This window comes from Mus caroli, unplaced genomic scaffold, assembly GCF_978045245.1.
Source record: "Mus caroli unplaced genomic scaffold, Mus_caroli_1 scaffold_10, whole genome shotgun sequence".
Taxonomy (NCBI): Eukaryota; Metazoa; Chordata; class Mammalia; order Rodentia; family Muridae; genus Mus; species Mus caroli.
Window position 1 is genome coordinate 103793426 of NW_028227265.1, and position 25413 is coordinate 103818838.

Sequence of the window (25413 nt, forward strand, 5' to 3'; positions counted from 1 at the left end):
GCTTTTAAGTTGGGGCTTCTGAGAATCTCAGAATGAATGGCATCTAAGCACAGTAACAGGGTTTCAGTGAGCCCCAATAACCATGTAATAGATTACTCTCAAATGTTCCCCAAATATCTATGAATTAAAGGCTTACTTAACAGCCTGTGACTCTGTTGAAATGTTTTAGAATCTTTATGAGGCAGGGTATTTTCTTCATTGCTGTGAAGAGACACCACTGCCAAGGCAACTCTTATAAAGGAAAATATTTCATTGGGACTGGCTTACATTTTCAGAGGTTTAGTTCATTATCATCATGTCAGGAAGCAACCAAATGTGCAGGTAGACATGATGCTGGAGGATCAGAGAGTTCTGCATCTTTATCTGAAGGCAGCAGAAAAAGTCTGTCTCACACTGGGTAGAGCTTGAGTATAGGAGACTTTAAGGTCTGCCCCTACAGTGACACACTTCCTCCAACAAGGCCACACTCCTAATAGTGCCACTCCCTATGGGCCAAGGATTCAAACACATGAGTCTGTGGAGGTCACACATATTCAAACCATCACAGGTATGTTGTAGATGGTGCTGTTTGTATGTTGATGTTAATTCCACTCTCAGAGGAGGGTTTGTGGACAAGGAGTGAGTCATACTTAGGTGACTTCTTGTGAACCAATCCCCTAATGAATAAAGGAGCCAATCACGGGGCAAATAGGCGGAACTTCCGGGTTGGAGAGAGGAAGAGAGGAAGCAGAAGAAAGTTAGGTCCTTTTGGACCTGGATAGCATGAGGACAAGATGTAATTACGAGTGTCTCCCAGTTTCAATGGTGGATCCATCAGGATTTACCACCGGAGGATTTAGATTTATGAAGGCTTTCAAGTTAGGATTTTAGTCATTGCGCCCAGTGATTGAGTTACTGTTGTTTCTGAACTAAGTTTGTGTGGTGTTTTTCTTCTCGTATCGACTCTTCTGGGTTCTCAGGAGAAGGGTATGGCAGGAAAGCATGGGTTTGCCTGACAGACACCACAAAGGCTGGGGAGGGGCGGGGGATTGAAGCACGGTAGTGACCCTCCAGTGGGGACTTAGCAAGCTGGGTGGAGACGTTTTGGGAACCCCACAAGATAAAACAGGTCAGCCATTGATCACCAGAATTGCTGGCACGAGCTCAGGGATGTGCCAGTTCGTTTTTTAATATTTCCCACAACACAGGTACAGTAGGAGGAAAGGAGATGGTTGAGAATATGCCCTTAAGGAAACACTGGAGGCGGAGAATCTCCACATCTCTTCCTACTTCTCAGTCACCATGAGTGAACACCCCTGTTCTGATTCACCCTTGCTTCCTGACGTGCTGCCCCTCCACAGGCCCAAAAAAATGAGCCAACTGACCTGAACAGGAACTTCTGAAACTAAGATCCAAAATAAACCGTTCCTTCTCCTAACTGACCAACTCGGGAACTTTATTAACAGAAAGCTGACACAGTTTATATTGTGTTCCTATTTTTTTAAAGATTTATTTTGTTATTTTTAAATCAAGTGTACATGTGTTAGGGGGTGCATATGAGTGCAGAAGCCCACTGTAGGCTTAGATTTCCCACAACCTACTTTAATAAAGGTTCTTAAATGTTTTAACCTCTCTTTTAAGCCACCGCCCACCAAAGGTAGTGAAAAGAAAAGGTTAATAGGGCAAGCGGGGAAGGGTATGGACCTGTTTAGAAATAGGTCTTTTGGGCAATCCCAGTCAGGATACAGTTTACACGAATCAACAGTGGTGGCTCAATCCCCTTGCAAACACTATTCATGAATCAGCAACTGCAGTTTGATCCAGAAAAAAAACCACAAGGTTCTGCCAATCGGCTCGAGTCATCTGAAGAAGCAAGAAGCCACAGGAAGACCACCACAAGTTCTTTGGTGCATTTCTCTCTATGAAGTCAAGACAAATGATGACCAGTAAAGAATAGTAAGGCATACCAATACCACACAGGATCGTCTATTGTCTGTTGGGCATATTTACATCCTCTCTAAGTATCATGTGTTCTGTCAAGTATCTGCTCTAGCAAAACATCACATGCCCCTTTTCCAGGCTGCTTCCAGAGAACACCAAGTGTCTGCTTCAGCAAACACATCCTGTCCTTCATAAGATGGTTTCCAGAAAAACATCACATGATATAACTGAGTCTCCAAAGAAACCAGAAATGTCGACTTCAGGCCCCAGTAACCAGAAGAGAGTACTGATTCTCTTGTACTTAAAGTTACAGGTAGTTGTGAGTTGCTGGAGATAGATGCTAGAAACAAAACTTGGGTCCTCTGTAAGAACACGAAGAGCTCTTAGCCACTGAGCCATCACTCTTATCCATATGTTATGTTTCTAAAAGAACAATGATCACGAAAGACAATGATAAATGTGTGGCCCGCAGAGAGTCTGGTTCCAACAGAACAGTGCATACTATGCAACCTGAAGACCTGAGCCTATACAAACCTGAGCTTACAGATAAAGCCCTGCAGCATCCTTTTTCACTTATGAAATAAAAATAAAATATTTGTTATTCAAATCACACAGAATTATCAATATATAAAGTCCAACACAACTCTTGTTGGTCCAACCATCTCTCCAAAATTGTTCACTTTGCTTCCATTTTTCTTTACTTACCTTGTGTTCCTGATAAGATATGACTCTCAAGATGGGAAGATTCATAGATACTGGAAAGAGAAACGCTTCCTTTGGGTCCCTACTGCTTCCTCAGTTTTACCACCATGTTGGGCAGTGAGCCTGGTAACTCAAAGGCCCACGAGATTCTGGTTGACGGTAGAGAGTCTAGTTTTGGAGTGTTGGCAAGTTCAGCTCGTCCTTTCTAGCCATGTAGACTGATCATACCATAGATCACAGTGCCTGCGACCCATGAGCCAATCAGGGGTGTTGATGATGGTGAATGTAAGAAGATGCCAGAAACCATCCACATATCTTGTCGAACTCAAATGTCTCTCTGTTGATGCTGCACAGGAAGAGATGCAGATGTGACCAGCGTCCATACCTCCTGCTTACAGGTAAGTTAGGTTTTTTTTTTTTCAACATAAGGCTAAAGAGTCATGGTATATGTGTGTATAAATGCAGGTCGGGAGAGATCATAAATAAGGTAAGTATCAGAACTGACTCACCTAGGGGCTGGAGAATAGCCAATGGTAGAGTGTTTGCCAGGTATGTCCAAGGTCCTAGATGCCACCACCAGGGACCAAAAAATTAAAAATAAAAATAAAAAATCCAAACAATAAGAACAATCAAAAGAAAAAAAAGCATTCAAATCCAGGAAACAGGGTAAAGAGCGATTCGTTGTATTATGCTTATGTCTTCTATGAATATGAAAGTATTTCAAACTAGAACATTAAACAAGGGTCAGATTTTCCTTGTGGGGATTTGCCAGAAGGCAGTGAAATAGTGAACTGTTTTTTATCTCACTGAGAGCTGACTTGAGCATTCTTTCATTGAGCTTGTGTTGTTATCTACCCTGTGCCAGAGACTGTGTCCAGTTCTGATCCTGCATACTGCTGCATACCTTCTCTACCCAGTAAGATCGAAATGACACGGAAAAATTCTGACCTCCTTTCAGGGGTCAAGATGTCCTTGCAACCACTCTACTCGTTAATATAATGTATATAATAAATTAGATGCTCTCTAGTTATAACATATGTGAGTGCCTCTTGTTTTTATTGTTTTCTTTCCTTGGTCTCTCTCTCTCTCTCTCTCTCTCTCTCTCTCTCTCTCTCTCTCTCTCTCTCTCTCTCTCTCTCTCTCTCTCTCTCTCTCATCTTTATTTGTCTTAACTGTAACTGAATAGCAATATTGTGGATGCTTCCACGGTGAAATCAGGGAAGCAAACTACAACGACTTATGTATAGAAATAGCTGGCATCCATCCAACGAGGTCTAAGTTGGCAGAATGACCCTCCCATGTTGTAAACTTTTGTTTCTCTAAAGCATTCGACATCTGCACAGGTAGAGTCCACAGCCAGATTACAGGCCAAACATGTTAGTTTTAATCATTGGGACTTTATGCTTCTGATCACCCATGCATGTTCAAGGTTTGGGGACCTGAACCTCTCAGGTTGTACTGGGAACTGCACCTCTCCATCATTGCAGGTTGGGAACTGGGATGCCAGAGCCCTGGGACATTTCTTCCATGAGCCCAAGACTTGTAATAAAAGTGATAAAATAAAACCAAAGCCCTACCTAACAAAAATGCCTGGCATATTTAATTTTATTTTATTTCTCTAAGTTTAAGAGTAGATCACTGCTTTTGATTAAGAAAATCTGAGTGGGAACAAGGGCCTTTAAAGGAAAACATGGTGTCTTTTGGCAGACAGTCTTCATGACCCGGACAGGAGAGTCTTTGGGTTGCAGAAGCCAGACTGAGGCAGGTGGTGAGCCAGGCTGGGAGATTCCATTAAGTTCTTCCTGCTTTATCCAAGGAATAGGGGCCTCAGACCCTCCCATATAAATTAATTGACTGTACAGAGTCTGAGATGAGGCTTATTTTCTATTCCCAGACTAAAGCTAGCCTAAGATTGATTTGCTCTCTATGTAGAAGTGGAGGGAGGCGGTAGAACCAGGTGAGCTTCTCTTACACATCTGGGAAGTGCTTGTGGATGGATAGGGGATATCTAGCCAGCTCGTGGGGATCGGCAGGGTAAACACAGGGCACAGGGCATGACGTTCTCATTCACTCATTTAAACTGTTAAAATATTCATTGATTATCTTCTATATTTCACATGTGATTTCACCACTGGGGACACAGCTGCCAAATAAGGCTCCCATGCAATTGACAGGAGAGACAGTCGAACAGCAAGATAACAACGGTGTGGTGGGTGCCACTTTGCAGCCCTATGGAAGTATAGGGAAGCAGTAAATTCCCTCTAGTGAAGCTGAGCTTGGGGGAGACAACAGAGTCTTTATTAGGGAGGTAATGATATTGGGTCTAAAACAATAACTATACGCTCATGGGAAAGAGGAGAAAGGACATTTCAAGTAGGCAAAAAGTTAGGCATGAAAAACCATGCCTGTAGTGAACCGGCTTGATTTGCATGGATTCTATGCAATGAGGGGGCCAAGTAGTGTAAGAAGCAGGGATTGCAGTTCACCTCAGACGTCCTGTGTGCTGTGTTAAGGAGTTAGTCCTAATCATGTTCAAAGGTCATAGGGCGCTTAGACAGACTCTACCCCGGAGAGCTATGCAGTCCGCTGTGTAGGAACCACACAGGAGTGGATTGTTGAGGTCATAAAGGATTGCAGTTAAGAGAACGTACGAGGTCCTAAGTGAGCAAAGTTTGCCTGGGAGGGGAAAAGTTAATGTTTTTAAATGTCTATCTAATGATGAATTAGATATTAAAGAAAGCATGGGGACCCTCGCGTGGCCTCATAGTTGATCTCTTACTTCCCACACAGGAGTTGCAGCACTGCACAGAGACAGAGAAGTTGGACCTGAACTAGCCTGAAAGATAGGGCGGGAAACTTACTAAAACATTACGTCAGAACTCATGGACCCCAGCTATGACACAGGGACAGGTAACACCGTACAGTGTCCCCCTCCCTGTCACTCACAGGCATGTGCTCCAAGACGTCCAGAGGATGCTGAATCCTGCGGATGCTAGCTTTTTCTGGACATTTTTACCTATACTTGATCTATAAAAGGCTAATTTTAAAAGTGGGACTATTACAACAATGTACTGTAACAAAAATTTGTTGGTGGTGACATCTTTTTCAAAATGTCGTATTGTATTTCCATATTTTCAATTAAAAGAATCATTTTTTTTTTTTAGATTCTCTTCAGCATATCTAAATTGCCAGTGCCACTATGCCTTTTGGGACCACTGACTAAGCAAAGTACGGAGCATTTGAATGCAATCACATGCTCTCTTGAGTCAGTCTAGCAACTGAGACGGCCACTAGGTGATTGATGGATGGGAAGTTTACGTACATGGATGCATTTGACAGAGATGAACCATATTAAAGGAAGAACAGAGAAAGACAATACAAGAGGGCATCTGGTACTCTGAACAGCCAACAATTTAAAAATGTATATATATATATATATATATATATATATATATATATATATATACACTGTTCCTTTTAAAAATTCTCCACGTAAGACTTTTGAGCCATACTTGATTCTGGGTAACAGAAACTCCAGAGAGCAAAACTGTGAGTCAGGGAGCAGTTATGTGCATTGTGCTTGTGACCAGAGACAAGCCAGCTCTGGGTGCCAGCTGTTCCTTTCATTAGGACTTCCTAGGGACACCTTAGAGAGCAGAAGAAATGACTGAATAACAGACCGGTCCTCATCCCTATAAGACTTAAACCTTATAAGCCAGTCGGATAGCTGTATGGTTCCACCACAATAGCTGGTCCAAAGCACCTAGTACACGCTAGACGGGGGTCTGATGTCAATGGGAGCAGCTTCCACACCATCCTTTTCCACCGGGACAGGCAGGGCTTTGGAAATAGTGTAGAAACTGGGACTTTAAATGAACTTCCCTTCTCGCTGTTCTTGGTGTTTAGTCCAATGTGCTCACTCTGGCATGTTTTTCTGTTGACCTTGCTTAGCGCCTCTGCCCTGGGACTTCGTAGCGTGTGATGGATGACCTCCACTTAGACAAACCAAAACAGGCACGCTCAAAGGCCAGGCCGGTGCAAAAGCTGTTCATTTTACAAAGTAAGTGATTTCCCCACAAGTTGCCTGGAAATTGCTTCTTGCGGCTTATCTTTTGAAGGAGGCAGCCACCGGCTTGCCGACCCAGCTCCCAGATTATTCACCATGTGGTGATATTCCTCAACCGTCACAAATGCTGATTTCCGTGCTCTGCTGAGGCCCCCTCAGTGCGGCATCCAAATCCAGGAACATGTTGCAGAAACCTGAGGCTCAAAGAGCCATTTGTAGCATGGAAATCCTTTTATAATTGTAAAGCTTTGCACACATCTGTTTCGTGACCTCTCCCTGGGACTTTTGTGCACTGTCAACTGTTTCCACATCTGCCCTTCCATCCTGAGAGGTCCTTTACCATAATTTTCTTCTTGCCAGAACACTAGCTGATGTCTCGGCTTTCACATACCGAATTTTCATAAAGTAGGGCTCATTTACATTGTAACGATGGCTTCGGCATGATGTTTCACAAGTAAATTCCAGGACATTATAGACAGGTGTTTGTTTGCTTCTGTTGCAGCGTAGGGATGGATTCCAGGGCATCCTACAAAAAAGTGTTCAGCTACCGAGCTATAGACACCCTCAGCCTCCTGAGTGTTTACACTGAGGTGAGTTCAAATGCATCAGATCGTTCTGTTTAATTTGATCTTCTAATTTACTTTATTTTTAAATTATACTTTAATATAAAAACAATACACAGTCAAGGTAACTGTGATTCCCTCTGTAGGTAACTACCCAGGGGTCAGTACTGCCGAATCTTTTATGTGCCCTTTAGGAAATGAATTTAAATAAACACGTGTGTCATTAAAAAAACAGATTTTTTTTTGCACACCCCCCGAGGCAACATGTCTTTCCTCATCAGCCTGCACACGTTTATGCCTTTCACCTTGCAAGAGGTGGATACTTTGGGGAGAGCTGCTTCTGATTTCTTTCCTGCCTGTCCTTTGAAAGGATTGATGCTAGGCCAGGGGGCAACATGCATACCCAAAATGCCACCTTCTCTTTGCTACTTGGCTGTCTGTGAACACCAATAGAAGGCCAAATACTCTACACTGTACGTGCATGATCTCAAGATGTCACCGGGTGGCCAAGTGTCAGTCACACTTCACAAAGACAGAACTCAGAAAGGTTAAGTAATTGGCCTGAAGGCTTGATCCCCACTCCAGGCAAAGCCTTAACTGACCCCTTCTAGAATTCATCCCTTTTCTGCCACACTACTTCAGCTTCTGGACCGACAGTGTGCTTTTAAAATTAAAAATGGAAACTTGGTGAGGATAGACATGCTGGGAAAAAAATAAGAAAGGCACCATAAGAAAGGTCAGCTGAAAGAACAATATCAACCAATCAGACCCCCCCCCCCAGAGCTCCCAGGAACTAAACTACCAACCAAGGAGTACACATGGAGGGATCCATGGCTCCGGACACATATGCAGCAGAGGATGGCCTTGTCAGGCATCAATGGGAAGAGAGGCCCTTGGTCCTATGAAGACTTGATAGATGCCCCAGTGTAGGGGAATCGAGGGCAGGGAGGTAGAAGTGCATGGGTAGGTGGAACAACACCCTCATAGAAGCAGGGGGAGGGGGGAGGGGGTGGGGGCTTCCAAGGGGGGAGGGACTGGGAAAGGGGATAACATTTGAAATGTGAATAAAGAAAATATCTAATAAAAGAAAGAAAGAGAGAGATAGAGAGAGAGAAAGAGAGAGAGAGAGAAAGAAAGAAAGAAAGAAAGAAAGAAAGAAAGAAAGAAAGAAAGAAAGAAAGAGAAAGACAGACAGAAAGAAAGAAAGAAAGAAAGAAAGAAAGAAAGAAAGAAAGAAAGAAAGAAAGAAAGAAAGAAAGAAAGAAAGAGAAAGACAGAAAGAAAGACAGACAGACAGAAAGAGAGAGAGAGAGAGAAAGATCACCTGGGCTTAGGACATGTTGGTCAGGCTTTGAAGCCCAATCATGATGCTTGCTACCTCTGAATGTGTAAGACCAGAAACAAAGTAAGACAGAGACGCGATCAAACAAGCCCATGGTAGAAAAGAAGTCTAGAAGCCATGGAGAGCCTTGATACATAGAGTTTTAGTTTTAGCATGTCTTTGAGGTTTGGTTTTGTTTTTTTTTGTTTTGTTTTGTTTTTTGTTTTTTTTGTTTGTTTGTTTGTTTTTTTAATGGAAAACTCTTGAGACACGGTTCAGATTAAAATGGAGATTGGTAAACACAAGAGACTTATCTTCGCAACCTGAGTGAGGTGAGTCCCCTGCCTGGTTTTGATTTATCCAATTCTAGTGTGTCCTTAGCGTTTAACTGCTGGGGCTGTTTGTCAAGAGAATGTGGTCTTATTTTAATATCCAAGGGAAGCGCATACTGCTATAATGTCATAACTCATGAAACAGCCCGGGATATTTTTCTCAAGAAAGCAATACGCACATATGCACAAAATCTATGTGGACAGGTTGATTGTGTGCAAGCACAGCCCCTCCGGCTGGAGAGGGCACATCCCTGTTCCTGCTGCAGAGTTGCTCTGCTTCCTGAAGCACCAGTAGAATGACAAGGCCTCCATACAGTCAGTGTCAGTGCATGAACATCAGAGATCCAGCAGGTGCAGTCACAACAGGGAGGGCATCCGGCTGCAGCACCCGACCTTCCTTAGCAGCTCCAGTACGATCGTGGGCAAGCCCAACAGTGAATAAACTAATCAAGCCATTAAAGGAAACAGAAGCCCTCTGCCCTGTTTGATTTCTTCCTATAATGATATAAAGTGCAGCTTAATGAAGTCAAAGGGTCCTGGGCCTCTTGGTGCATCCAGGCCTTTGGAGGCAGCAGTATTGAGTCCGCTTATGGTGTTCATGACCCAGTTACTGCTGCCCACCCCGGCCGGTGAGCCCTGCTCACAAGCGGTATTGTAGCTAGGACTTTGTGGGGCAGTTCTGGTTGCTATGGCCCCGCCTGCATTTTGTCTACATAAATTAGACCTTGTGCAGCATATTGGCCTGTCAGGGGACTAGGAGGAAACTGTATATTGTTTCTGGCATCCCCGAGCCCTTCTGCCCCTGACATCTGCTGTGCCTGTGACAGGGAATACATTCTTGACTCATTATCCGAGCAAGTAGAATCCCACCCTGACAGGACCATTAATCAGAATCAAGCAGTCCAGCAGAGAGAGAGAGAGAGAGAGAGAGAGAGAGAGAGAGAGAGAGAGAGAGAGAACATGCAAAGAAGTGAGACACTTTCTAACTTTGGCTTTGGTGTCATTCGGGGGTCTGGACAACTAGCAATCCATCTCTCTGAGTGACAGCCCTGATGGATGGCATTATTTATGCTTTTGTGTATTAAAAGACAGCTCTGGCACCAGTTTGTCATTTTCACAGAGGTTTACAAAAAAGTTGAGATTTAATTTGGAGGAAAAGGAGGGCAGAGATCAGAGGAGGCTGGTGAGCTGACAGTCTGTGAAGACAAGAGAGGGACCAAGGGCATCTGAGTGTGAGGATCGGCAGGGGTGAGGGCGGATGCTGCGAGGTGCACAGGGGGCGTGGAGGTAGCTGCTGCTGCCTCTCTTGTGTGTGTCTAGGTTAGGGATACCAGAGGTTTCAACATTATGTTAAGGATGTTAATCACTGTATTGAGATGGGTTGTTGTTGCTGTTGTTGTTAAAACAATGAAAATGGAAAAATGTATTTGATTATTTAAGACCAAGATGCTGCACATGTGTGAAAGAACAATGGTGATTATTTTCATGACCATAGCATTGCCTAACGTTGCAAATTCATAAGTATAACCAGTAATAATAACTAGGCATAACAAGTATTTAATAACAAGCGGAGGTAGTGGTTTTCACATTGATTGAACTACTTTTGTGGGCTTGGGAATGTGTATTGGTAGGACTAAGGGTATTAGTCATAGGCACAGATTGCACAGTAAACATTCCTCATGCTCTGTCCTTCTGATATAGAGGACACAGTGGGGAGAAGAAAGTAGACAGCGAGGATACATCAGCAATGCACGTGTATAACCTCTACTTGCAACTCTCTGCTTTCAAATGAACTTACACTCCTATAGACATCTGCTTTGGGCCCCCACAACCAGAGTGCATCATTTGCTTTAAGTTAATAACATGGAGGGAAGAAGACTTTCTAGTCATTGGTTTGCTCTTTTTTTTATCCTTGCCATAAAGACATCATCCTAGCCTCTTCTTGAGGGTCTGCTGTAGCACCACACCATTTCCTGGCAAGGCAGTGAAGTCCAGCCCCTTTCTTGCTCATCAGCTCTGGAGGAGATCTTGCCTGCTGCTCATGTGCACTGAGCATCAAGCTCTAGCCCCAACCAACCGTTCTTCCTCCTTTCTGGGTGGGACTCTTCCCCCATTTCCTGGAAGGAGTATGTGGGAGATTTAGCAGTCTGTTTTTCTCTGCAACCCCATAGATGTACTCAGCTCTATATCATGTCCTTGGAGGACGGTAAAGAGGCTAGGTGGTCATTAATAAAAACCTAAGAATATGCACATGACACAGCAGCAGACTAAAATATATCCTGTAACAGACTATTCCAAGTCAGGGTGAGACTAGTCTTAAAGAGTGAAAGAGGTAAATGTTCGCGGCGGCATCACACGGTCTTCGCCAGGGTGAATCCAATGTCCAGATCAACAGCATTAGGCCAAGAGGTAGCCATGTGAAGAAGTTGATGTCAGCTTCCAAACGAAGCAAAAGAAGCCTGACAAAGAATTTTCTTAGAAATACTGCTAGGATCTCATGTCAGAGTTGAGATCTCCTTAGCCACCTCATTGACTGGCTTTGTCATCAGACAGTGCTAGGCTCTAATGTCAGTTCCATCTCTGTTAGCCTTTCAAGTGTCAGTGTTCTTATCAATTAAAAAGGATAGTTATAATTACTCGTCTAAGTTCCGAAGATTAAACATGATGACATATGTAAATTGCATCACAAAAAAATTCTGGCGCATATAGATGCTCAAAGAACATCTCAACCTTACAGGATCCAGAGGTTTAAAAAGAAAAAAGAAAATCCCTGCTAAGGTTTTTCAAAATTATCATTAGTTCTCCATGCCTACCCAAGAAACCAGACCTTTGAAAAATACCTTGATCTTTCATTTATTTGCATAAGGTGTCATGTAGAGTTATAGACTATGTCTCAATTTAAGACTAGAAGATCAAGTATTGGAAGAGCTGAGGGGAAAAGAAGGCCCTTAGGGTGAATATATAAACCAAAGACACAGTCGAGATTTTTCCTCTGTCAGAAAGCTCCTACTTCTGTTATTCACAGGTCACTCTGGGAGGGATGGACGAAACAGCTCAGATAGACCGAGTGTGGAGCACAGTCGTCAGTATCCTTCAAGGGATTAGAAACCTGCTCTCTAGAACAGCGAATAGTGTAGGGGTGCCCTGCAGATGCTTAGGTCTAACTGTCGCAGGCACCTCTGTTTCCTCAAATCTGGAGTTGATCATATCCGTTTCAGAAGGCCATCAGCTTTCAGTCTTGCATGGAAGGTATCGACCCCATAGCAGTCGTGGGATGCAGGACATCTACTGTGAGCACCATAGCCTGGTGCTTTGGGAAACATGGTTGCACAAAAGGATTCAGCAATGGCACAGCGGTGTTGGGGGGACTCTGCTCTAATGTCCTGTAAGAAAATCTTAGTATATACTGGATTTATTCTCACATACTTTCTCTGCAACCAAGTATTCTAGTTTGAGTGCACTAAAAGTTTCAGTCACTCTCAACAAGAGAAAGAAAAAGAGACAGTGAGTATGCCCTGGGGAGAGAGAATAGACATCAAATAGACCAGATAATATCAGGAGTAGAGGGCATGTGTGCTGTTTTACAAGAAAATGGAATAGAGACAGATCAAACTCGTCCCTGGTTTTCCAGTCTTATGCTCACAGCGATTTGGGAGTTAAGGCTCGAGAAAGGACAGGGTCAGGTCAGCCTGTTCTGCTGTGGACTTGAGTGCTATGTCACTTGTTCCAGTGCAGACGTCCAAGTCCTTCTTCATCTCTAGCTCTATGGTGGGACTCACAGGGAGGGAGGGCCCCAGAAGTATGCAGCCCATAAGTCTGAGTCACTCTAGGCGATATTTGAACATCTGGATGTAAGAATAGCCATGGTGGGGGTGGGGGTGGGGACGAGGACTGGAGAGATGGCTCAGCAATTAGGAGCACTGACTGCTCTGCCAGGGGTCCTGAGTTCAATTCCCGGTGATCACTTGGTGGCTCAGAAACCTCTGTAATGAGATCTGATGCCCTCTTCTGGTGTGTCTGAAGACAGCTACGGTGTACTCCTATACAGAAAACAAATAATTCTAGAAAAAGAAGAAGAGGAAGAAGAAGAGGAAGAGGGAGAAAGAGGAGAAGGAGGAGGAGGGAGAAGAGGAGGAGGAAGAGAAGGAGAAGGAAGAGGAGGAGGAGGAGGAGGAAGAGGAGGAGGAAGAAGAAGCTGCCGCCACAGGGTGGGGGAAGGAGAGTCTTTCTTTGTATCCACATTAGAAGGTAGTAATTAAAAGGCATTGGTATGCATCTCAGTGACACTGAGAGGAAGAGAGAGCCTAGAGACAATCTAGCACAATGAGGAGGGACAGCTCGGATAAATTCCACTGTAGAGCAGCCAATTGTAATAATTAAGCATCTGCAAATGGCTTTTCAATAATCTCTTTAGTGAAGTGTCTTCATTATTTCAGCAAATCTAAAAATTCTCCTAAAGCCCTCTATTTGGGCTTTATCCCTCTAATTTAATCTTCCTCTCCTTTGTAAATTTTTCTACTATGTGGATTTTGGGGTTAAAGTAGGAAATATTATACACATCTGTCTTAGTTTTTTTTTCTGGTCAAATAAGTGAGTGACTTCCTGTTAATCATGTGACCTCATCGTTGGTGATCAGGACAGGTGTGTCTCCAGCTAGCCTTTATTTCAATTCTGGATCTTCTCTGGTCCAGTTCTACCCTAAACACGGTGCGTAAATCCCTATCCTTAAAACATCCTGATGGGGGCTGGTGTGTAGCTCAGTGGTAGAGCACTTTGGATTTAATGTCTCACCTCCCACCACCACCACAAAGAAAGAAAAGAAGAGAGGGAGGGAGGGAAAGAGGGGGAAAGAGAGGGAGAAGGGGAACATTTTAGTCCTCATATATAGCTTTGTTGAAAGATGTATGCAAATTTCTATGTAAATTCTCAGGCCATAAATGGCTTCTGTTCTTATTATCATATTCCTATGGGAGCATTGATCCAATACAGGGAGAGCAGGTCTGAAGTGGATACATTGTACTTGATGAAGAGTGAGAGAAAATTTTACATGGTGCTGGAGAATGAAGCAGACCACCTTAGGAAGACATTCTCCTAGAATCCACGCCCGAGACATTAGCTAGCTCCTTTCCCTACAAGGGCGCTCCAGAGACAAGAGCTGCAACGGACTCCTTGCTCCCATCCTCCACCAAAGAAAGACACCCAGGGAACCCTGGTGTCAGTGCAGACCCAGGAGAAAAGAAGGGCCTGCGAAGGGACACTCCCTAGAAAACCTCTTGCATCTGTTAGCTGTCCCCACTTGGCCAGCTCTCCAGACAGCTATGAGACTCACGTGCCTTAGCCATCAAAGGAACCTTTCTCCACTTTCAGCCCAGATACCTAAGGCCTTGGTTGTCTCCTAGGACCAGCCTCAATTAGTCAAGCAGTTTGTTTCTGGGTCCCTGAAGTTCATTTGGTGGACTCAGATGTTTATCGAACCTCGGGGAGTTATTCATTAACATCAGTGAGGAATGCCTGACAAACATCTGGCTTGTTGGGGGGTTGGGCTAGGTTAATTCTACTTGGAACAGCACCAATATTAGTTCTGCTTGGATTAGCACCAGCGCTAATGATGACATAAGACATTTACTTCATTAGCCTGATGAAGGGAAAATCTTGCCTGTTCAGCCTAAGCCAAAAAAATAGAACCCCGATCCAAATCTCAGGACTGAAGCCCATGGGGTAAATCAAGCTAACTGGGCAAAAGTGACCCAAGCACAGGGAGAAGGCTGTGCCACAGGGACCAGTGAGGACTGCACCTCAAGTGTTCCTGGAGGTTGGGAGATGGGGGGTGGGTGTGGAAAGCTGCTGTTTTATTCTCAAGGACAATTTAAACTACCAGAGAAGCATTTCCACATTAATACTACAAATGCTCTCAAACCTGGTTGTCTCAGAGGTTAAGAGCACTTGCTGCTCTTTCAGGGGATCTGGGTTCAATTCCCAGTACCCACATGATGACTAAAACTGTCTGTGACCCCGGTTCTAGGAACACAACATTCTCTTCTGGCCTCTGTGGTCGCCAGGCATACAAGTGGCACACAGACATTCAGGCAAGACATACATGCAAAACAGCAGTAAATGCAAATTTTAAAATAAATAAAATACTCTTAAGGCTTAGGCTTTGAGTTAGTTAGTATCCCGGGTGATAAAGCTACTTGTTTCTGATGCAGAGTGTCTTCCCTCCACTCTTCTGATTTGTCTCAAGTGCATACATATCAGTTCTCAGTTCCCTATAAACACTCATGTTGAAAAATACCAGGGATATAGCGGGGGATAGGCAGGCATGGCTTCTGGGTTTCACCATCTCTCCAATGAAAGCTGCAAGTTAGAGGTTGGGCTACTACAGATGGAATTACACTTCAGAGGTTGCAAGAGAAGCCTTACGGTTGGGTGAACAGAAGTAAGTAATAGACTGCATCTGATGGGAAGGATAGACTCTGATGGAAAGCACAGCTACTCAGGAGAGAAAGCCTAGAGCCGTGGTTCTCAACCTTCCTGATACTGCTGCCCTTTAATACAGTTCCTCATGCTACGGTGACGCCCAACCATAAAAATTGTTCTCATTGCTACTTCTTAACTGTAAATTTGCTGTTGTTGTGAATCATAATGTAAACATCTGGTATGTGATCCCCATAAAAGGGTCACTCAACCCACCCCTCAAAGGGATGGAGACCCAACAGGTTGAGGACCGATGACCTAGACAATAGACCAATATTGTCCAATAGTTCCAATAAAACTAGAGGAAGAGAAAGCATGGACAGACAGGTAAGATCCACAGCTACTGTCAGCTGTGTGGAGGAGTATGACAATGTTTGTCTCAAGTGGTTGGAAGCTCACTACAGACAAAAATTAGTATGTCACACTATTCTCTCCTCGTGTTAAGGGTGTGACTTTAATCTCTGGGCTTTGTGGTTTTCCAGACTCCTCTGCACTCCATCGCTTCTTTCAACCCAGCAATGGCAAGTGTTGGCAGTGATGATGACGTTTCTGCTCTCATTCTACTGTCATCTGGATCCATGTCCAGGACCCCAGTCAATGGCTGTCACTCCAAGATGGCCCCCAGCTCAGAGTGCACCTTTGGGTTGGGAAGTCCTGAGAAGAGACAAGGGAATTGCTGGAAACAGCAGGTTCTTTCTCTGTTGGTTTCATCTAACACTCAGCCGCATGCATCTGCCCAAGTCTCAGCCCCAGCGCGACGCACTCTTTCATCTCAACTCTTCGGGAAATGCTGAGTCCCCACTGCAGGCTTAGGAAAACATAACTGTGTCTGTTCAGGTGCAGTCAGCTTCAGCAAACTTATTCTGTCGTGTCAGGTACCTCAGAAGATGTTTGCCCTTGTGTTTACAGATGGGATCAGGCTGGTGTTAAATGAGTCACACGGCCCCACCCAATCAACTTTGCTCCAGATATTCGAGCAACCAGTTGAACTCCTTAGCATAGTGAGAGTCTACACACAGTCTTATTCCAAAACTAAACATCTAGGGACCCCAGCTTTGACGGCTACAACTTAATTTCCCTGAATAAACAGAAAACAGTCCATTAGTGTAACTTAATTGAATTTATCACAATTGACAATATTAAAATTAAAAGGGGAAAAAAAAACCTGTTCTTCTCTGGTTCTGCTTTTCAGTGACCTAATGAGATGGAAAGGGACAGTTGGCAAAGTCGGAGATCTTGCTGTGTTTTTCTCTTCATGCTGGAAGCTGAACTTAGAGGCCCACTGTGGCCTGTTAACTCTGCTTGTTCCTTGGCAGCAAGAAAGGTTGGAAGGAGGGGCAGGCAGAGCAGCCACAGGGTAAATTCTGGGCACTTAAGTTTTCCCACTTTCCCTGGCCCCTTTTTCAGCCCACAGTCCCTAACAGCAGGTTGTAACTTCCCTGGACCAGGCCAGGATTCGAATGACGACGAGGCTTTCTGCAAATGTAAAATTTTTAATAGAAACAATTAAATGGAAAGGGTATGTGATCCGGTGTTAAATCTGGAATTTCTTGGCAGTCAGAAAAAGATGTTCCTGTGAGGTGTAGTTTGGGATGTGAATGGGTAAGCTCAGCTCTGCATCAGGACCAAGGAGCTTAAGGGAGTGGTTGCTGTTGATTGAAAATAGCCAAGTCAACTCTGAGTTCTTCATTTAGAGGAAGGCCATCTTTGGTATCAGCTGGACTCTTCAGGACACGGAAGCCAAGATTGTTGCTCTCAATGGGATTCAGCATCGATTGGGTGTCTCTGTATTGAGTGAACTGAACCATTCATTCACTTAACTCCACACTGTGGGGCGCTCTGCTCACCAGCTCTTCTTGAGGAAGGGAAAGCAGAAGGGAGATGGTAAGAAGCTGCTCCAGAGCTGGGATACAATTTGAGTCCAAGGTTTGCTCCCTTTCTGCTGATTATCCCCAAAAACTCAGGCAAATTCGATGAGTGCTTGGCTCCTGTGTAATCCATGAAAAAAATGACACTTATGTGTAGTGGGATGGCCTAATGCTGCTTGTATTCCAAATATTGGACACCAAGGCTGGTTGCCCCAAAGAGATACTAAGTGACCCTGTCCCCCCACCCCCACCCAGTTATTTCTGATTGGAAAATAAAGATACCAACAGCCAATAGCTGGGCAGAAAAGACATAGGTGGGGATTAGGTTTCGAGAGTGGGGGCGGTACGAGGGAAATCACAAGGAAAAAGAAGGCAGGAAGAGAAAGAAGAAGCCACTATGGGTTAGTATTCAGGAGAGCATGGCCCTGTGGGCTGTCCAGTTGAGCTAAGAGCAGCTGAGATGAAACGTGGTAAGTAATAACTCAGGGTTATCAATAGGAAAAATAGATTCTAACAACATAGAATGGTACCTGCCCAGCTCTTGTGCTGTTTAAGGCTTATTGTAAATATAAAGGGTGTGTGTGTGTTTTTCATTCAGGAACTAAAGGGTCAAAGATAGAAACTCCGGGTCAGGATTAAAAAACACTGTCTTGTTACTTTCTAGCAATGTCAAAGCATCACCCTTATAGTCTCTGCCATTAGATCATTCATTTCGTATCCTTTGTCATACCTACTCTATAGGCTGTGCAGGGGTAAGCCCCTTCTGACTGCAGATACCGACTTGACCACCCTGGAGTGTGTGCATGTACACACATCCCTTCTATGTGACTCCAGTGGGTTTAACTCACAGATAATGGTCTCAGTGTAGCACAGAGGTGGTCCTGGGTTGGGACCGGGAATTGAAGGCCTGATGGATGTCACGTTCTGTATAGCGTAGGAAACAGCCAAGTTTCCCTGTTCAAGTCCCAGTTGTCCGACTTTGCTCTGAGTTTCCTAGGGGTAAAACAGACGAGCACGCACTTGTCTCCCAAGGAAGCATTCGTCTCCCAAGCACGCACTCACATCCTCTGATTGCCTTTTAAATGTCCCCCATACATACATCCTCCTGCCCACCCTTAACACTATCCCTCCTTCGGAAATCATTAATCTCATTATTCATCTTAAGGCTTACTGTGAATTTACTATCTTTCCTTTTCTCCCTAGTTCTCTTGCTCCACAAAAGAAAACACAAATTTTGTGTCTAAGGCAGGTGGGCCTCACAGAGGACCTTTTTCTAAAGTGTAGTTCATTTTTACCTCCAAGATATGTTACTACTATTAATATATTATTAATGAATGTTAATAATAATAGATTGATATTTATTATTCATATATTATTATTATACTATATATAATTGCTATTTCTTCTTGAGTTGAATCACTGAAGGAATTTGTGATTTTTTTTCTGTCTCCAAATATGTATGTGTGTGTGTGTGTGTGTGTGTGTGTGTGTCTGTCATGTCTCACTGTGCAAGGATAAGTTCATTGCCAAAAGAACTCCACTGTGTCTGCATAAAGTAACATGCTTCTTCCTATTAATTTAATGTTGACCTTATTATGCTAAAAGCACAATTATCTGCAAGCCGTGCCTAAACAGTTTGGATCACATTCCAAATTCCTTTTTCACTAATCTGCATCATTCAGGTTCCTGCACTTCTGTCTTAGCTGCTGAAGGGCATGTAATATCAAAAGCTGCCTGTGGGGTGGGGCTGTGGAGACCAGGTTTGCATTATGTTCGTAGCACCTAGAGCTTTGTGGTTACTTGGTTGTCTGTTGCTAACTGTCACAGCTTCCTGGAATTCTCTACTCTCCATTACAGTTTCACAGTGGAGCCCAAGTTGGAATTGTCTTCTGGGCTGACCAGCCTAAGTCTTCATATCCATTTGGTCTTGTTCCCTCTGTAACCTGAACATTGCCAAGGTTAGAGCCTCCAGAGTGTTTCTCTGCAAACTTTCAATTCTGATAAGTCTAGAGCTGATGCACAGATCACAACCCTGGTAGCTTGAAACACCAGAAATGAGTGTTGGAGGTCAGAAATCAGAGTGTAAGAAGTCTGCAGGGCTTTGTCCCGCCCCCATTCCCTCCCCCCCCCGCCCCCCGCCGGAGCTGTAGGGAGGAGCCCCTTGGGTGTATCCTCCAAGCTTCTGGCTTGGCTTGGCTTGGCTTTCCATCCCTCTGGGTAACTTCTTCACGTTCCTTTCTCTCTCTGAGCACCTGTCTCAAAGCTTCCTGATGCAAGCTTACTCACTAGCTTGCATTTGGGGGAAACCCAAAAAGCACAACATAGCTTTTCTACGTCTCCTAGGGCTTTTAACAGGTTCAGAGGGTTGACCCTGGAGGGGCCACCATTCAGCCACTGCTTCAGCTTACCCTGCCTTGTCCATGCCCGTGTTTCCCTGCCCCCGAGGAAACCTTGCTATTTCTTCTTGAGTTGAACCACGGAAGACATCTGTGATTTTTCTTCTGTCTCCAAAGTATCTTTAGTTATCACGGATCCAGCACATTTGCCTAAGAGTATAGCTGAGTGAAGTTGATTGGTTGGTTGGTTTATTGTGTTTTAATTTTTTGTTTTGTTTTGACTTCTTGCCCCACTGCTAGATTTTCATTGTCACCTACTAGATCCCAATGAAGAGTATTATAGTGTGTGGCTTTAAAAAAAAAAGAAAAATTTTCTTTAGTCTTGTGGCTCAGACATCCTCTTGGGATGACATTCTCTATTCACCCAGCCTGTGAGCAGACAGAGATTCCAAAGTTCTGAGGCATTAGAGGCCAGCCCTAGAAGTGATGAGCAACTCTCCTGCCCACACACCCATGGCCTGAACTCAGTACATGGTCCCACTTGGCTTTAAAACAAGTGGGCAATGCCACCTAGCTGTATAGTCAGCACGCAAATGATGGCTGATGAGCTGCAGCATCCTTGCCAAAGCAGAATCCTTCAGGTTGATGAAGAGACATTTAAGTTGAGATCAATTTTCCTTGGTTCATAGCCAGATGTAGTACTATTCACGGGGAAACTAAGGAAGAAGTGACTCCGAATGCAGACTTCAGCCTGGTCTAGAGCCTCTCACACTCCCCGCCCTGCTCAGCTGCTGGGTAACACTAGCCTGCTCTGCAAAACCAGTGCTTAAGGTTTAGGTGTGATTCAGTTTCTGTTTATTTGTTTTGTTTTATTTTTCTTTCAGAGTTTAAATGAATGTCTTACAAAACCATGGACCTCTAAGGAAAGGCTACCTAAGAGGCCAAGCATTACAAACAGGTCTTACCCTTTTCCCTTCCCTCACCCTTGCTACAAGCCATTAGATTACATTCCTAAAGCTAGTCTCCAAGGCCCATCCCCATATTCAGCCACTAATTCCTGAGACTAAACACCAACATCCAGCAATCAAAATTCATTATTTGTCTTCACTGGCTCACCTGTCCGATAAGGTCATACCAACACACCCAGCACAGAATTTTCCTTTGCTCCTTAAAAACTCACTCCTGTCTAATTCAGAGGAAGTCTCACCCCAAGCCAGCTCCTCCTTTGTGATAAGAACTTGGTGTCTGGGTCTGTCCTGTACTAACTCTGTGGGCCTCCCAAGCCCTTCCAGCTGTAAAGCACAATAGTTCAGGCATGCAACTTCAAGTCAGCTGCAGGGTAAAATCTCAACCTATTGCTTCCAAGCCGAACAGCCTTGACAAAATTCCTTTGACCACTGGTTTTCAAAATGTTGAATACGAAGCATACACCACACACACACATGTAATTTGCATACATATAGATGTGTTTATATGCATATGTGTGTGTGTGCATGCAGAAGCACGCATGTGTTCTGTACACATAGACAGGTTGAGAGCAACTTAATTTTCCAGCCAGCAACAGGTCACGGCCTTCAGTTTGAAATCATTAACCTCCCTGTGGTCTGTCTCCTCAAATGAAAAGCAGGCTTATTGCAAGGATCACTTAAGTTACTTTGCATAAAATACCTTACACACTGATCATCCCCCACCTGGTAGCTATTACTATTGTCAAGGTTATTATCGTAACATCATTTAAAACAACGACTTGCAGCATCTGCACAGTTAGTAAGGGATGAAGATAAAATTCAAACAAGGAGTTATTCTTTCCCTCGTCTCACAGGATCATTTCAATATAATTATTCTTTTTCTTCATTCGATCAGATAAGAAACATTGAAGTGAAAAGCATGTGGCAGGCACAGGGACCGCACTGAAGATACAAGATGAATGAATCCAGCTGCTGTCTTTTTGCAGCTTGAGTATATAGAGGATAGAGAGTATACAGAGGATATAGAAGATAAGATATAGAGGATATAAGTATATAGAGTATACAGAGTATATAGAGTAAGTATACAGAGGATATAGAGTAATCAGAGGATATAGAGGACATAGGGTATATGGAGGATACAGAGGATATAGAGTATATAGAGTATACAGAGGATATAGAGTATACAGAGTATATACAGTATACAGAGGATATAGAGTATATTAAGTATGTACACTAAGCCGTGCAGTCCAGTAGCCATAGCCACGTGTGGCCATCTGAGTTTACATTCGAATTTATAAAAGTGAAACGAAATTTAAGACTTCCATTTTTCATCACACTGGTTCAACAGCCACATGACTGCCATGTATAACAACACAGACACTGAACGTTTCTATAAGCATAGAATTTCTAGAGTTTAAAAAAGAGTTCTGTAGGATGAGGACTCAGGATTAAAATCTAGAGGAGAATGGGGAGGACTCGGATGAAGTGGTCTCCCCATTTGGAAAAAGACACCATAGATAATATTTTACCTACTTGAGCAACGCCGCCACTGGCCTAGCTAAGTGCCTCTCTCTCTCTGCTCACATACATGTATGCATCTACGGGTATCTCCATCTATCCTTGTATTTTCGATTGTGAACCTAGCCTTTAAAAGCCAAGCCATCTCTCCAGCCCACCTCTATCTCGTCTTTATGCTAGAGTGTCCTTTTCTTTATGCTAGAGTGTCCTTTTCAGTTCTAAGCCACTACATAGATATTGAGGGAGGAAGGTATAATACTATTCACAGGCAAACTGAGGGAGAACTGACTCCGAATGCAGACTTCAGCCCTGTCTAGAGCCTCACACTTCCAGCCCCACTCAGCTGCTGGGTAACACTAGCCTGTTCTGCAAAACCAGTAGAGGCAAGATAGGGCCCCGGGGCATTTCGTCACTGGAGTAGAGTCTGGGCAGCCGTGTCTACAGGAAAAGCACTAGTGTCATACTGGGGGAGCCTGGCCCTAACAAGCATTAAGCCAGAGCTTTCCTATCCCTACTATATATTCAGTCTAATGAGTTGGAGTCGCTTTCCTGGTGGAAACAGCCAGAGGGCTGACTACCTGACAGAAAGCTGCCATTCCTTGACTACAGGGCCTTAGATTCCACTTTGACTGTTCACTGACTAGACTTGGCCTTGGCTTTTGCCTTGGACATGGGGTCTTGACAGTTCCTTCACACCTAAACTCACCAAAGTCTACAAAAATCAAAATCAAAATCAAAACAAATTATCGTGATGCATTCTGCTCACTTGAAGAGAGAGCCGTAGCCTAGAAAAATTTCCGGGGAGCAAAGTGAAGATTAATTTGTGCTTAATGATTTATCGCGGATGTGACACGCAGTATAGGATCTAAGAAAAGTGCACACACTTGGAAAACAAGGCTGAGTTTAAAACATTGTAACTGCACCAGCTATCACCATGAACAAGTTGGCTACCTGCTCCCACCGTTGGGTTCTGCAACTTACAAAACAGGTTCAAAATGTCCGTGTGTGCTGCTCAGCGTTTAATGAGGTTCCACGGATGCACATATAACAAACATTGGTGGCAGGGTTCTTTTTCTCTGTCTTCGCTTCCAACGTTTTCACATCCTGGAAGCGATAGTTAATGTTGTCAACTTGAGTGGACTGAGCAAAGGCTATGAGATTGGTTAAGAGCACCTCTGGGTGTGTAGGAGAGGTCATCTCCAGAGATTACTGGAGGGATCTGATTTAATGAAGGTTTAACATGTGGAAGGGTTTATATTTTCGATAGACTATTGAAAAGTAATGTAACTGTGGAAGGTCTGGTGGTAGGAAGTAGAGCACTGTGGATATCCTTGGCAGCGATATTTTGTCCTGACTCATTCCTGCAACTCCCATCTGCTCTGTTCCCTGCTGCCATGATCTGAGATTCTCTGTCACGCTCCCTCTACATGATGGGGTAAAACCTCTGAGACCACGATCTGAAATAAGTCCTTCCTCGGGTGGTTTGTCTCCATTGTTTCTTCCTAGCAGTGTAGACTTGGACAAACACTCTTGCCTTGGCTGCCCTTCCATCTGAACCTGCTCTCCGTTAGGACTTCCTCCTGCCCATGATCTTCAGAGTCAATGGGAAATGTCCAAAGGAAGAGTGATCCCAAGCCCGGTGGAGAAGGGACTGTGTCGGATGGAACTGGGTCACGGTAGATGGTGTTTTTTACCCTGTCCATGGGACTGAGGGACTTTGTTCCTGGGGAAGCAGAGTATGAAAAATGGGTAGTTAACCATTACATAGACTTTTTATTTATTTATTTATTTTTATTAGATATTTTCTTTATTCACATTTCAAATGTTATCCCCTTTCCTTGTTCCCCCTCCAAAAACCCCCTATCCCATCTCCCCTCCCCCTGCTCACTACCCCACCCACTCCTGCTTCCCTGTCCTGGCATTCCCCTACACGGGGGCATCAAGCCTTCACAGAACCAAGGGCCTCTCCTCCCAATGATGTCCAACAAGGGCATCCTCTGCTACATATGTGGCTGGAGCCATGGGCTCCTCCATGTGTACTCTTTGGTTGGTGGTTTAGTCCTTGGGAGTTCTGGGGGTACTGATTGGTTCATATTGTTTTTCCTCCTATGGGGCTGCAAACTCCTTCAGCTCCTTGGGTCTTTTCTCTAGCTCCTCCATTTGGTGACCCTGTGCTCAGTCCAATGGTTGGCTGAGAGCATCCACCTCTGTATTTGTCAGACACTGGCAGAGCCTCTCAGGAGACAGCTATATCAGGCTCCTGTCAGCAAGCACTTGTTGGCATTCACAATAGTGTCTGGGTTTGGTGATTGTATATGGGATGGATCCCCAGGTGGAGCAGTCTCTGGATGGCCTTTACTTCAGTCTCTGCTCCACACTTTGTCTCTGTATCTCCTCCCATGGGTATTTTGTTCCCTTTTCTAAGAAGGACCGAGGTATCCACACTTTGGTCTTCCTTCTTCTTAAGCTTCATGTGGTCTATTACACAGACTTCTTGATTACAACTCTGTGTGTGAGGAGTCCTAAGAATTGAGAATTATTATCAGATACTGTATTAGCTGCTTCTCGTGTGTGTGTCAGCTTGACACAAGCTAGTATCATCAGAGAAGAAGGAGCTTCAGTTGAGGAAATGCCTCCATAAGATCCAGCTGTAAGGCATTTTCTCAATTAGTGATTAGTGGGGGAGGGCCCTGCCCATTGTGGGTGGTGCCATCCCTGGGCTGGTGGTCCTGGGTTCTATAAGAAAGCAGGCTGAGCAACCCATGAGGAGCAAGCCAGTGAGCAGCAACCCTCCATGGTCTCTGCATCAACTCCTGTCTTCAAGTTCCTACTCTTACATTTCTATCCTGACTTCCTCAATTGATGGACTACGATCTAGATGGGTAAACTGGATTAACCCTTTCCTCCCTGACTTGCTTTTTCGTCATTGTGTTTTTGTTGCAGCAAGAGAAGCCCTAAGACAGACGTATTCCCAGGGTCACACTGGCCCTTGTCTTCAAACCCTCAAGCCATATAATCCTGACATAATCTGCTCTGGGAAGGCTTCCTTCCTTCTCTCCCCATCAGCTGCTGGTCAGTTAGTACTCAGAAGTCATGCCTCAGCTGTCAGTATGCCCGACCCCGACACCCCAAGTTAAACCTTATCCCTTGCCCATTTTTATTTGTGGCTATGCATTCCTTACAGAATGCCTTCAGAACTCTTAGCAAAACATGGAGTTAGGAGTGAACATGGGCATGAATGTTTGCTTAATATTGTCTCCCATACAAGACGACAAACTCCTTGAGGGAAGCAACCAGGATTGCTGTCTTTCCCCAGAGCATAGCAACAGCCCTAACACGGCTAGC

General features: G+C 44.2%; 1 long non-coding RNA gene across 1 annotated transcript; it reads left to right on the forward strand.

Annotated features, from left to right (window-relative positions):
* Positions 1-5316: 5316 nt before the first annotated feature.
* Positions 5317-16470, forward strand: LOC110300727 (uncharacterized). Its single transcript, XR_002378607.1, has 4 exons — positions 5317-5532; positions 6574-6682; positions 7191-7278; positions 15861-16470. It is a non-coding gene; the product is annotated as an uncharacterized LOC110300727 (long non-coding RNA).
* The last annotated feature ends 8943 nt before the right edge of the window (positions 16471-25413 follow it).